This window comes from Schistocerca piceifrons, chromosome 3, assembly GCF_021461385.2.
Source record: "Schistocerca piceifrons isolate TAMUIC-IGC-003096 chromosome 3, iqSchPice1.1, whole genome shotgun sequence".
NCBI lineage: Eukaryota > Metazoa > Arthropoda > Insecta > Orthoptera > Acrididae > Schistocerca > Schistocerca piceifrons.
In genome coordinates this window covers 425,073,375-425,087,126 of record NC_060140.1, presented here as the reverse complement: position 1 = coordinate 425,087,126, position 13,752 = coordinate 425,073,375, and the positions used below count along the sequence as shown (strand labels likewise).

General features: G+C 42.6%; 1 non-coding gene across 1 annotated transcript; it reads left to right on the top strand.

Annotated features, from left to right (window-relative positions):
* The first annotated feature begins 3,378 nt into the window (after positions 1–3,378).
* On the top strand, positions 3,379–3,453 carry Trnas-cga. The gene has a single exon. It is a non-coding gene; the product is annotated as a tRNA-Ser (tRNA).
* The last annotated feature ends 10,299 nt before the right edge of the window (positions 3,454–13,752 follow it).

Genomic DNA, 13,752 nt, shown 5'->3' with positions numbered 1-13,752 from the left:
TATGTTGGCAGTGCTGAAAGAGAAATTCATATGCACGCATTTCCCCTTTCACGACCACCTTTCCTCTTTGATTCCCCCCTCCCCCCCACACACCACATGTATAATGACGTAATAGGTCACATTTTCAGGTACTTCCTGTAAGTAATATAGTATTATGGTCGTGAAGGGAGGCGCAAAGTTTCTATTTTTGGCAGTAGAGAGGAGCGGCAAATGAAAGTATGGAACCCACTCTGCGGAGAACCATCGGCATCGCTGGCCTTCCTTGTTACAATTCTGTGGACCATTTCCACACCATATAGGGTTGCTGAGAGATTATGCGAGCACAACCACTTCAATGTCAACGAAAGTGCTCTGGCAATATCCGCAGTCTCTATCCTGGTCAGCCTCGCCCGTCGTACAGGCTACGGCGTTCGCATCCGCGGCCTGCCACCTGCACGACACCGTCATTACGTGAGGAGCAAGCCAAGGGAAACTCCCAGTTTTGTGTCATTAGCGCCCAGCGCATACACTGGCCTGCTCAGACGCACTCCATCATGGCAGAACTGGAGGTCTCGGTCTAGGCCAGTACAGCAGTCGATTTTGTACACGAAGGATCTTCAATAGCGAACAGGAACGTTTCAGAAACCATGTTTCCGCACCAGTAAATCGCCGAACAGGCCAGCAAACAGCCGTATAGAACGAGGTCAGGTGTTTGACAGAAGTAAGTCGTGGCACCTTGTGGGGCGATCGATCGTCTGCTGTGAATCAGGCCGCAGCAGATTCGTATGCACGGTGTCAGGAACCGATTTCTACCTGGAGCGTACGGAAAAATCTGCACCCCTTATTGATCAGCTGCCAACGAAGAACATTACATGCAGTGTCTTCCAGTCGCTTTCGACCATTGCCATACATCTTAAATTCTTGTGTCCTTTGATTATGTGCCACAGTCGGTAAAACTTCAGTCTCAGATCAACATTTTTATAGGGCATACAGTTATTTATGAAATGCTCAAATAGAAGTCTATCTATGATTTTGTAAAAATCGGTAACTGAAGTTGATGCACAGTAGATACAGCGGGTGGGCAAAGAAATTGAAACTCAGCCATTACCATGCCTAATACCGTGTAGGATAAGCAATGGTATTCTAAACAGCTTTCAGTCGTCTCCGAGTGGATGAACACAAGTCCCGCATGTTTTTCAAGGCAATCTTACGCCTGCCTTCTACGTTCATGTAAGGTGATGGAGGTAAATAGTGATCATGCACATTTCTCTCCAAGGTGGACCACAAAGGCTGGATAAAATTGAGATCCATTGACTGTGGAGATGCGATAATCAATCCTCATGCTCAAAAAACACGTCCAGTCCAGTCCAGTTGGAACACAACAGCACCTTTCCAAACCCTACCTTGGTCAGCAAGGTTGCCGAATCTCTCCCCAGATGAGAACGTTTGGAACGGTCAGGGTCCACCAACCAGCTCGGGATTTTGACGATCTAATGTGCTAATCGGACAGAATTCGACATGACATCCCTCAGGAGGACAACCAACAAATATGTCAGTCAATGCCAACCCGAGAAACTGCCTGCGAAAGGGCCAGAAGTGGACCAACGAGTTACTGAGTTGCTGAAATTGTGAAGCTCTTCTCATGAACAGTTTTTATGAAATTGTGTTCGTCTGTACTTGTACATCATATCGGCCGCTTTCCGTCATGTTTGGATAATTTCTGAGTGATGCGCCACCTCTTTTCTTTTTGTCTTTGAGTATAGGAGCGTATTTCTTCGCACATGAATCAAAAAGTGAGCGAACAGATGCTGGTGTCCAGTACCCTTTGCCCTAATGAAACGCAATCGCCCATTACTGGAGGCACGCCGCATCCGAGAGTCCTCTGGGGTGGAGGCGCCAGTAGGGTGTGTGGGAGGCGACCCCAGCCGTCGCCCCTGCCACCCCCATGGGCCACGGCCGCACCCTGGAGGGTTCTCCGGCTGCGCCGGCATCGACCTGCAGTTTACCTGCGCGGCTGCGCCACCCGAAATTGGTTTGTCCTGCGGCTGTGGGCGCAGCGTCGTACCGCTTCGGAACGCGATGAGTCCCCTGCGGTGTCCGCCAACACACGCGCTCCGCTATGTCGTCCCCTTTATTTTCCGTTTCCTATCATTTCGCTCCTCCGACGTGGATGAAGAAAGAAGCAGGTATCGACTGAACATCTGCTGGACTAAGGAGCAGCGTCTCCACTGGTGATTAACATCTTTCTAGGAACATTCAGGCCACGAGCCAAAACATTTTTTACACTACCGATCAAGACGTAGGGTGCTGTCTGGTGGCGTTTTCAGACTTGGTGAGTTAACCCTTCGAGCGCCAGTGATTTCTGCCTCAAACAACAATTTACTTTCTTTTCTTTTTTAATGTCAGTACCATTCACGTGAAACTGCCAACAGTATTGTAAGATATAGAGAGGTACACTAAGATACTTCTAAGAAGGTAGTTTTTTTCCTTTATAGTTACTTCAATTCGCCACAACGGGGCTGGGCTGGCATCGGATCAAAACCACTCTTCAGCTCGACGTTACATAAACTGTACCTAAATATGGCTCGAATATATAAAAGGTGACAACAACAGATGATTTTGCAAAAAATACGTAGGTGGACAATATAGTAGATTTTTACATAAAATTGCCAATAAATGGGGGACTTTGTAAATGACCCTAAAGGCACCAAAACAGAATTCGACAGATAGCGCCGAAATGTTGAATTCAGCCTTTGGGGTTGTTTCACCACAGATGATCGTAATACACGACACTCCTTTCCATCAACGTCCGAATTTCTAAATGAGATAACTGTTGGAGGAATGGAAAAGCAACTGCAATCGCTTTATAGTAGAAAGGCATAAGGACCAAATGAGATACCTGTAAAATTCTACAGAGATTATGCGAAATAACTTGCTTCCTTTCTCACAGCAGTTTATCGTAGGTCGGAAGAGCAACGAAAGGTAATAGCAACAGGAAAAAGTCGCAGCTTATTTCAGTTTCCAACACGAATCGTAGGACAAATGTTTGTAATTATAGATATATGTCGTCCATGTCAACCTGTGTAGACTTGTGGAACAAGTTTTACGCCCAAGGATTATGACGTTTTTGGAGAACCTAAATCTCCTGTATAAAATCAACATGGATTCCGTATAAACAGAGATCTTGCGAAACTCATCCCGCTATGAATCTTCCTGGCAGATTAAAACTGTGTGCCGGACCGAGACTCAAACTCGGACCTTTGCCTTTCGCGGGCAAGTGCTCTGCCAACTGAGCTACCCAAGCACGACTCACGCCCCGTTCTCACAGCTTTAGTTCTGCCAGTACCTCGTATCCTACCTTCCAAAGGAACTAAAGCTGTGAGGACGTGGCGTGAGTCGTGCTTGGGTAGCTCAGTTGGTAGAGCACTTGCCCGCGAAAGGCAAAGGTCCCGAGTTCGAGTCTCGGTCCGGCAGACAATTTTAATCTGCAGAGTGAAAATCTCATTCATCCCGCTATGTTTCTCCATATGTTTCATAGCGCTGTAGGCAACGCTCTGGATGATGCCGTGTGCTTTGACTTCAGGAAGGCATTTGATACCGTCCCGCACTACAGTCTAGTGAAGAAGATACGAGCTTACAGAGAACATGGCCATGCTTTCAGGAGATGCTTGCAGATAGAACTCAACACGTCGCTCGTAACGGAACAAAATCGAGTTCCGGAGTAACACAGGCGAATGTAATCGGACTTTCACTGTTTACAGTGCTTGTAAATGATCGAGAAGAAAGTGTCGGAAACTGTTTAAGGCTCTTCACAGATGATGTGGTTGTAAGAAAATAGCAAAACCAGAAGACACCAACGATTTGCAGAATGACCTAGAGAGGATCGATGAATCATGCAGGAACTGGCAGTTAACCCTGAACGTAAGTAAATGTAACATACTCCGCGTAATTAGGAAATGGTATCAGTTGCTTAACAACTACACTGTTGATAAACAACCATTATAAACTATCTAGGAATATCTACCCGGAGCAGCCTTAAGTAGAATGACACACATAAAATATATAGGAAAAGCAGAAGTGAGACTGATTTATAGGAAGGATCTTTATAGGAAGAATCTTAAGGAAATGTAGTTCATCTACGAAGGAAGTGGCTTACAAGACGCCTGATGACCAATTTGTGAGCATTGTTCTTCAATCTGGGATCTTTATCAGGTAGGACTGATAGCAGAGATAGGGAAGAGTGGCCACGTAGAGCGGCGCGTTAAGTTACCGGATCAGAAATGCTCAACAAACTCCACTGGCAGAAGCTACATGAGAGGTGTTACGCATTGCGAGGATGTTTACTGAGAGATTTCTAGGGGGTACTTACCGTGAAGAGTCACACGACACATTACTTCGCCCCAAATAAATCTCGCGAAAAGACCACAACGAGAAAAGTCGAGAAATTAGAGCTAATACAGAGGTTTCCGACAGTCATTCTTCCCACGCGCCACTCGTGAATGGAACAGGAAAAGAGGGACCGTAAATACAATCCGACACACACCGTTAGGTGGCCGGCAGAATATTGATGTAGGTGTATTGCGTGAAACATACCTCTGAAGACCTTTCAAGAACTTTTCGAATGTATGTCAATCAAAATCGCTTCTGTGTTACATGATTAAGGCGGACCAAATGGATACTAAGCAAGTGGTCATAATACTTTGTCTCGTGAAGTACGTACACAATCTCGTCATAGGCGGGTGAAGCTTCACTATATCGGCTTTCCTTAGCGGAGATCTCCACTTCATCAATGATACCATGGCCTTCTTCTTCTGATTCAGTGAAGGAACCGCTTTGGTAAACATGCAAACCAACGGTCAAGCGGTCAAAGAACTTAATGGTTCAAATGGCTCTGAGCACTATGGGACTTCAGTCCCCTAGAACTTGGAACTACTTAAACCTAACTAACCTAAGGACATTACACACATCCATGCCCGAGGCAGGATTCGAACCTGCGACCGTAGCGGTCGCTCGGTTCCAGACTGAAGCACCTAGGACCGCTCGGCCTCAACGGCCGGCAAAGAACTTAATGTTCTGGAGTGTCCATCATAGTAAATTTATTGCTAAGACTAAATATTTCCATGAAATTAAGTCCCACCAACTCTGATAGAATTTCCATGTTATTTCGAGACATTGCCAGACGCTAGTGACATATGCCTTTCCGACCGGGACTGCAAACTGCAAACCTTTGTTTTAATTCAGTACACAGGAAAGCTTATACAATCGCATCGTGTATAATGAGAGTACTTGTGGAAATATATTGATAATGAGTGACATGTTTTCAAAGTTTATTTATCCAACACTGATGTCGATCTAAAGACGCACATATTCCTACAATGGACTCATACCCAGGAGATTCGCAATTCGATACCAGTATTTATTGAAGTTCATGTACGTTTATGAAGTTACATTGGACGAGATGCTAAGCTAGACTGAACACTACTTTCTGAAGAGAATTTAACACGCATTTATTTTCACGCAATTTAGTTCGTTAACTGCAGAGTTTCTGAAACCAAGTGCTTTACGTAAGAAACTGGGCCACAATCTTAAATAACAACAACTAATCAACTTCCTTCTATGATGACCACCTTCAAGATGTAAAAAAATTTAAGCATCCCGCAGTTGAACATGACCAAACTGCAAAGTGCTGTGCAGTTGCAAAGTGGGGCAGTCAGTAATCATAATTTACTTGCGTACATAAATCTCACATTGCCATACCTAAGCACAAACGCTTTTCTAACACCACCAGCCAACAACCATAAGTATGGCACAATCAGAAAATAATAAACCAGTAATGTACAAAGTAAGTACAGCTTACAACATTCTGTAACATGCATGCTGATGTGAGGTGCAGTTGTGACCGACACGACAATAGTATGGCGTTTCAGACGTCGTTCTGTGCGCCTAATTTACGTGAAATGTAGTTAGCCATTTATGGAATTCAACAAATTCTCTGCGCCATTTATAAAGGATTCAATAAAACTTTCTGGAAATGTACTCACCAAAATGCCAGCATCCTCAATAGTGTAAAGAGGTGGGAAATTTCATTTGTCAGAAGTGACAATAATTACAAAACAGATTGTAAAAATATTACATAGTACCACGTGTAACAGTGAACTAAGAGTACCTTTAAGTATCAGTTTTAGTAACAACGTACGACATTTTACTGGTGTTGAAGATGGTCACTACAGACCGAATTTGAGTATCTATTTTATAACACTGTTGTCGGAAAATGGAATAAAGGCATAAAAGTACTTATGTGGGAGCCACATGCTTGTAATCCGTTTATGTCTCTTAAGAACTGCCTACCGCACTGAAGTGCTACCTCGAAAAGAGACAGTCGTCTGCGACTCGACCCGACTTTTACTGTTACAGAGAATTTCTCTGTCACAAACTACCACAGCGCATTATCAATCATAAACTATGATTAATGAAATCTTTACATTGGCAATATTTTTATATCTAAATGTAAACGAATTCACTGTTTTCTGTAAATATCGTGTTGCGTTCAATGTAATTCTGTGTATAATTCATATGTAAAAGAGAATCCTTTGTTCCGATATAAGAAATACATTTGCGCAATTTTTTTTTTTTTTTTTTTTGTGGGAGGGAGGTGGGGGAAACCGAATAATGTAAAAGACGATTGAAGCTGGGACGTGGTCTTGAAAGGCGAAGGAATGTGGTGCTTTATAAGTCAAAAACAGTGATAACATTGCAGATGAGAGGCTGTTTTCTTTGTAATAGTAGTCTGAAGCTTTAAATTGGGCAAGAGAATTATGGTACGGATATAGCGGAAGCAGAGAGTGCAGATACGGGTGAATCCAGCGAATTATCATAGCAGCATTGTTGCTGTGAAATACCAAATTTAAAGACGAGACCACGATTAATTCGAAATTGTCAACAAAGAAGACATAAAAGATGGAAGGTACAAGACAGAATACTCAAGAAGTAATTTCCAGCAGAAGATCGACGCAGAAGCCAAAAGATTATCGAGACGAGGAATTAAGACATCGAAAGTACGAAAAGAGGTAGTTGTCATTACAATACTGAAGTATACGCTGCACTACACAGAAACCGTATGCGAAATAGAGCTTCTTCTTGTTCTTGTTCTTGTTCTTCTTCTTCTTCTTCTTTTTCTTGTTACCTACGGCTGGCGCCGCTTCGCCGTCCCTAATCGCTATCTTCTGCTTTGATTTTCTTTAACGTTCATATTCCTTTCTTCCATCGCCTCCCCCACATCATCTCGCCATTTTTGCGTCATGCGCGACCACTGCTCCTCCGATGGGATGGCATCCATCGTAGTATCCTATTTTGAATCCTGTCTTCAGTTATCATACTCACATGGCCAAATCACATCAGCCGTTTTTGTCGCATGCCTTTTCTTTTCGGTCGGATTGTCGTTTTTTGTCCTATCCATTCTATTATACGTTGTGCTTCGTCTTAAATAATTAATCTCAGGTGCAAACAGTTTATTCTTACTTTTTGTTACTAGCATTACAGGCCTCTGCACCGCATGGAACTACACCCTGGACTACACTCTCTTCTTCGTTATTTTTCTTATTCTTTTGTTCCACAGAAAAAAAAATTGTTGCATTTGTTCCAGCTTGTCCTTTATCAATTCGATTAGTGATTTTGTCATTACTTTTGCACTCTTTACGAAACAGTTCCCCTAGGTATTTTGCCCTTCCCACAACTACAATTATTTCTCCATCTACCTCCAAATTATTTACTCTTCCCGTTCCAACGGCCGGGTATTCACATTACTTTACGTTCATCTTCAGGTTAGCCGTATTGTATTCTGCTCTTGGCTTTCTTACCATTTTCATTTTCTGCTAGCACACACTGATCTTGCGCAAACTGCAGGCTAAATATCTTGCTGTCCTCTACTGTCACTCCCATAACAACACATATCGTATGCCAAGTCTGCCTGACAGAGCTTGAGGAGGGTCGATGACAGTGCACATCCCTGCCTCAGACCCTTCTAATTCTTCTGTACAACTATTCCCATACCGTACTCTCGCTGTGTTATTTTCACATAATTTCGTAACAGCCCAAAACCGTCTTTCATCCAAATCTGTCTCAGTTTTTCCCACAGTATGTTGGTGGTTACACTATCATTTGATGTTTCTAGGCCAGTCAATACAACACGCATCTCTAATACAACATGGTACGTTTTTCACATATTAGTTTCACTGTGAATATGTTGCCCAATACCAACTATTCTGTTCAAAAGCCTGCTTGTACTTCGTGCCGCTTGTGAGTTGTTTCTTTCTCTACCAGATCTTTAAGTACATGTACCTTCTAGTTCAGAGATCGGTATCACTCCCTTATAATTATTTAGGTCATCATATGACCATGTCTTATGTACCCGTGTTATGTGACGTGTTTTCGATTCCGATGAAACATCTCATTTTAATAGTCTTTGAAACACCTTCCTTTGCGACTCCAACAATTTCGGTAGTTCAAACTTCATGAGTTCTGGATATATTGTTGCGTACCCTGGAGCATTCTTCATCTTAAAACTCCTCAAAGCCTGTTTAAGAACTTTTAAATCTTAAGCCCGTAATTTCTCAGACTGCATCATCGCCTCACAACTATGTGAAACGTCAGGGCTATTTTCCTGCGATGAATCCTTAAAATACTTTTTCCATTCAACATGACTGATATTATTATAATGTAACCTGTTAACTAGTTGACAAGTGCATTGACTGTATTTCCGATGTGGGCACTTCAAAATTCGAAGCACGCCCTTAAGTCCATACACACAGGAATATGGACGGCATCATTCTCTTGCCGGATAACGCCCACTCACACGCTGCCAGGTTTGCTTCGACTACGCTGCAAATGTTTCGCAGGGAATCTCTTACACATCTTCCACACCCTCCCCAAGCGTTTGTCATACTTCTGGAGCCTGTAAGAAAGCCATTTGTGGTCGTCAATTTGCTTCCGATGAAGAAGTACATACACTTGGAACAATCGTTTTTTCTGTTTCCGTAAAGTCTTTAGTCACACTGAGACAAATGTGTTAACAGTTAAAGGCAATAACTTCTGAGAAAACAGTTACCTTTTTTACCCTTGTGTGTGGTTTTCGTCTGACTGCTCTTTATTTATTCAATTTCATACTCAACAGCAGAGCTTCCTCGTGGTCACACGTCTTTCCCTTGTCCTTGATTCGTCTAGTAAGAAACTCATTATACAAGCAGGTCGAATGAATATTAGTTGTAGTAAATTAGTCAGGCCATGTAATCAACATTACTTAAGTGGTTTAATGGAAATTCATTGTCATCAGTGCACCACGTGAAATCGTTTAAACAAAAATGGACTTGATGCATTATTACATACAGCGCAGCAACAATCTAGAGATAGACATTTCTTGTCGCAAGCTTCATTCCGCTTATTATTTTATGTACACATTGTTGAACAACTTTCACTAATCCACATTAATTTACACATTTACAAGCCAGTGGCAGCTGATCAAACAAGGAAATGTCCACACCGTAAAATATGAGTAAACGGTGTTTTTTATAAACAACTTTTCTCCTGAAACCAAGAGCATTTCTGTGATTTAGATTATTCGTAGTCCACATTTGAAGCCAGCGTTACAAGGCTGTCGTTCAAAATAGGGAAAGGCCACCTACATCTACATCTACATCCATACTCCGTAAGACCCCCAACGGTGTGTGGCGGAGGGCACTTTACGTGCCACTGTCATTATCTCCCGTTCCACTCGCGTATGGTTCGCGGGAAGAACGACTGCCGGAAAGCCTCCGTGCGCACTCGAATGTCTCTGATTTTACATTCGTGATCTCCTCGGGAGGTATAATTAGGGGCAAGCAATATATTCGATACCTCATCCAGAAACGCACCCTCTCGAAACCTGGCCAGCAAGCTACACAGCGATGCAGAGCGCCTCTCTTGCAGAGTCTGCCACTTGAGTTTCCTAAACATCTCCGTAACGCTATCACGCTTACCATATAACCATGGGACGAAACACGCCGCTCTTCTTTGGCTCTTGTCTATGTTCTCTGTCAACCTGACCTGGTACGGATCCCACACTGGTGAGCAATACTCAAGTATAGGTCGAACGAGTGTTTTGTAAGCCACCTCCTTTGTTGATGCACTACATTTTCTAAGGACTCTCCCAATGAATCTCGACCTGGCACCCGCCTTCCCAACAATTAATTTTGTATGATCATTCCACTTCAAATCGTTCCGCACGCATACTCCCAGATATTTTACAGAAGTAACTGCTACCAGTGTTTGTTCCGCTATCATATAATCGTACAATAAAGGATCCTTCATTTTATATATTCGTAAGACATTACATTTGTCTCTATTAAGGGTCAGTTGCCACTCCCTGCACCAAGTGACTATCCGCTGCAGATCTTCTTGCATTTCGCTGCAATTTTCTAATACTGCAACTTCTCTGTTTACTACAGCATCATCCGCGAAAAGCCGCATGGAACTTCCGACACTATCTACTAGGTCATTTATATACATTGTGAAAAGCAATGGTAACATAACACTCCCCTGTGGCGGGCCAGACGTTACTTTAGCGTCTGTAGACGTCTCTCCATTCAGAACAACATGCTGTGTTCTGTTTGCTAAAAACTCTTCAATCCAGCCACACAGCTGGTCTGATATTCAGTAGGCTCTTACTTTGTTTATCAGGCGACAGTGCGGAACTGTATCGAACGCCTTCCGGGAGTCAAGGAAAATGGCAACTACCTGGGAGCCTGTATCTAATATTTTCTGGGTCTCATGAACAAATAAAGCGAGTTGGGTCTCACACGATCGCTGTTTCCGGAATCCTTGTTGATTCCTACAGAGTAGATTCTGGGCTTCCAGAAATGACAAGATACGCGAGCAAAAAATATGTTCTAAATTTCTACAACAGATCTATGTACGTGCGGTTCTAGGCGCTGCAGTCTGGAACCGCGAGACCACTAATGTCGCAGGTTCGAATCCTGGTCGGGCATGGATATGTGTGATGTCCTTAGGTTAGTTAGGTTTAAGTAATTTTAGGTTCTAGGGGACTAATGACCTCAGAAGTTGAGTCCCATAGTGCTCAGAGCCATTTGAACCACTTTGATCTATGTCAGAGTTATAGGCATCTGCTCGACGACCCTTCTTGAAAACTGGGACTACCTATGCTCATTTCCAATCATTTGGAACCTTCCGTTTCTCTAGAGACTTGCGGTACACGGCTGTTAGAAGGGGGGCAAGTTCTTTCACGTACTCTGTGTAGAATCGAATTGGTATCCCGTCAGGTCCAGTAGACTTTCCTCTCTTGAGTGATTTCAGTTGCTTCTCTATTCCTTGGACACTTATTTCGATGTCAGCCATTTTTTAGTTTGTGCGGTGATTTACTGTGTGAACTTCACGAAGATAATCAAAACAAAGCGAAAAGAAGACAACGTATAATATAGGAGGAAGTGTTACACAAAATTCAACTCTAGTCACGAGTACCGGAGGTTCCTTAATTAGACGTTTTAAGAATCCTCACTCGCTGGGGAGAGCTTGAAGATACTTTATTACTAGGAGATTAATTAATATTAGAAACTAGGAGGCTACAAGAGCTCCGCGAGAGAGAGCCCCCTTCCGCGCTGGAGTGTTATTACCTCGGCCTGAGCTGATTTCCAAGTGCTAATGAGTGTCGTATGGAACATGGCTGCCTTTCCTAAATGAAGTGTCGTGATCCGGCCAGATCTTACAGCTCCAATCTAACTTACCTAAAGCGTGCTGATCAGCCTTGAACATAAATTTCTCACGAATATAAAACGAAACTAGCTACCTATATTTTTTAAACTCGTCGGCCCATCCACTGGTTTGGAACTTTCCATCGTATTCTCCTATCATGTGCTAATCGTTCCACCACTGATACACAGAATAACCTCTGTGATATATCTAGCGTACTCTGTTCGTTGCCTGAACCTACTATTGTACCTCTCTATTGTTCTTCCCAGCTTAAGAATTTACCCAACATTCAACGATTATGTTCGTACAGTTAGTGGAGGTGCTTGACGTTTCACATTGCATTATGTGGATTGCTAAGCATAGGCGTAACTGCAGAGAAGAAATTGCAGCTGTGTTACTTGCACCAGCATGTAAGAGGAAGGCGCCAATGTATATTTTAAATCCCTTTAGGTGCTTCTGAAAAATCTTTATTAATAATGATAAATAAATAAAAATAATGATAAACCTATATTAGTAATAAACCTGTAAACTCGTTGTCACTCAGATTGTCTTTGAACACGTTTATCTCCAAAACTAATGACGAATTTTCATGGGATTTTCGCAAATAACTTGAGCGTAGTTGGATGACAACATAGGCTTTAGTTCATCAAAATCGGGCAAGGAAATAAAAAAGATATGCATATTTACAATTTTAATAAAACTTCCTTGTCTGTCTGACTGAACACGCTAATCTCCAAAATTACTAGTCGGATTTTCATTCGATTTTCTCTGGTAACTCCAGTGCAGCTGGCGGCACTATACAGATAACCGAATCAAGGAAGAAATAGATGTTCACACTGTAGTAAAAAAGTATGTATGTATGTATGCACAGTGCACGACACCTCCGAAACCATTGGACCTATTTCAACCAAAGCCGGTAAACATATCATCTACTGTCGGAAGAGAATTGCTTTGTGGGCAAGTACCGGCTACCTATCAAAAGCGTAAGGGTGGAGGTGAAAAAGACGTGTACGTCACAACGCCCGAATACCCAGACTTTTTTCATCCATTATTTGAGAACAAGACCACTTAAGGACTTGCAACAGACTTATACGTGCTTTCAGACTTTATGAAACATTTTCTCTCTGATACCCCTCCGCATAACGATGAAAGGAAAAATGTTTATCGGTTTCTACATTTATGATTTTCATTTTCGCATGATGTCTTAATTTATTATTCTTTACTACTAACTGTATTCGTGACACCTTTTGGAGACAGTATACACATATACCACTGAACGTACCAACAGATTTATATCGTTGAACGACCTATAGCGCAGTAGACATGACGTCGTAAACGCTGAAGTGCGTCACAATGTTGCATCGTGCATGACGGTTGAATTTATTACTTCTTTGCTGATGTTGCGCCTAATACGAGTGTTGCGGCCGTCAATCAACATTAGCGCCAACCAGTGATGTTAAGTGTATCTGAAGTGGTAGCGTCGCTTGCGTGCGGTATCAAGTGATCGCAGATATGAGTGACTTTCCATACCAGCCAACAGGGGCGTTGTGTTGTCTATACGTTCTTAGGATTTCTATGTGTCGTTTATTCTTTAGTATATGAATTTTACATCTTTCGTATGTTCTATGCATTTAGTTTTAGTTCTGTACTGTCTGTCGCTCCAAGTTTTGAAACTAGTTCTGGTCAATCGAATTGTCCTTAGGCTCAGGAACGTTTTTGCATTCGGTTGATCGTTCCTGATAATCCGATTCCGCTTGTCTGAGCTAGTAAATAACTAATTATTTATCAATAAAGATTTGTCAATCCAGCTCAATTTGTGGTCGGAATGAAAACGTATTTAATGCCGAACAGCCGATATTACGCTGTATTTGACAACTTCTGACCCTGACGTGATCTGAGTCGAAGTATCGGAGCTATAGGAAGCTGAAAGCCTGTTGGATTTGACAACTTCTGACCCTGCCGTGATCTGAGTCGAAGTATCGGAGCTATAGGAAGCTGAAAGCCTGTTGGATTTATGCTTGGCGAGACGTCCGGGAA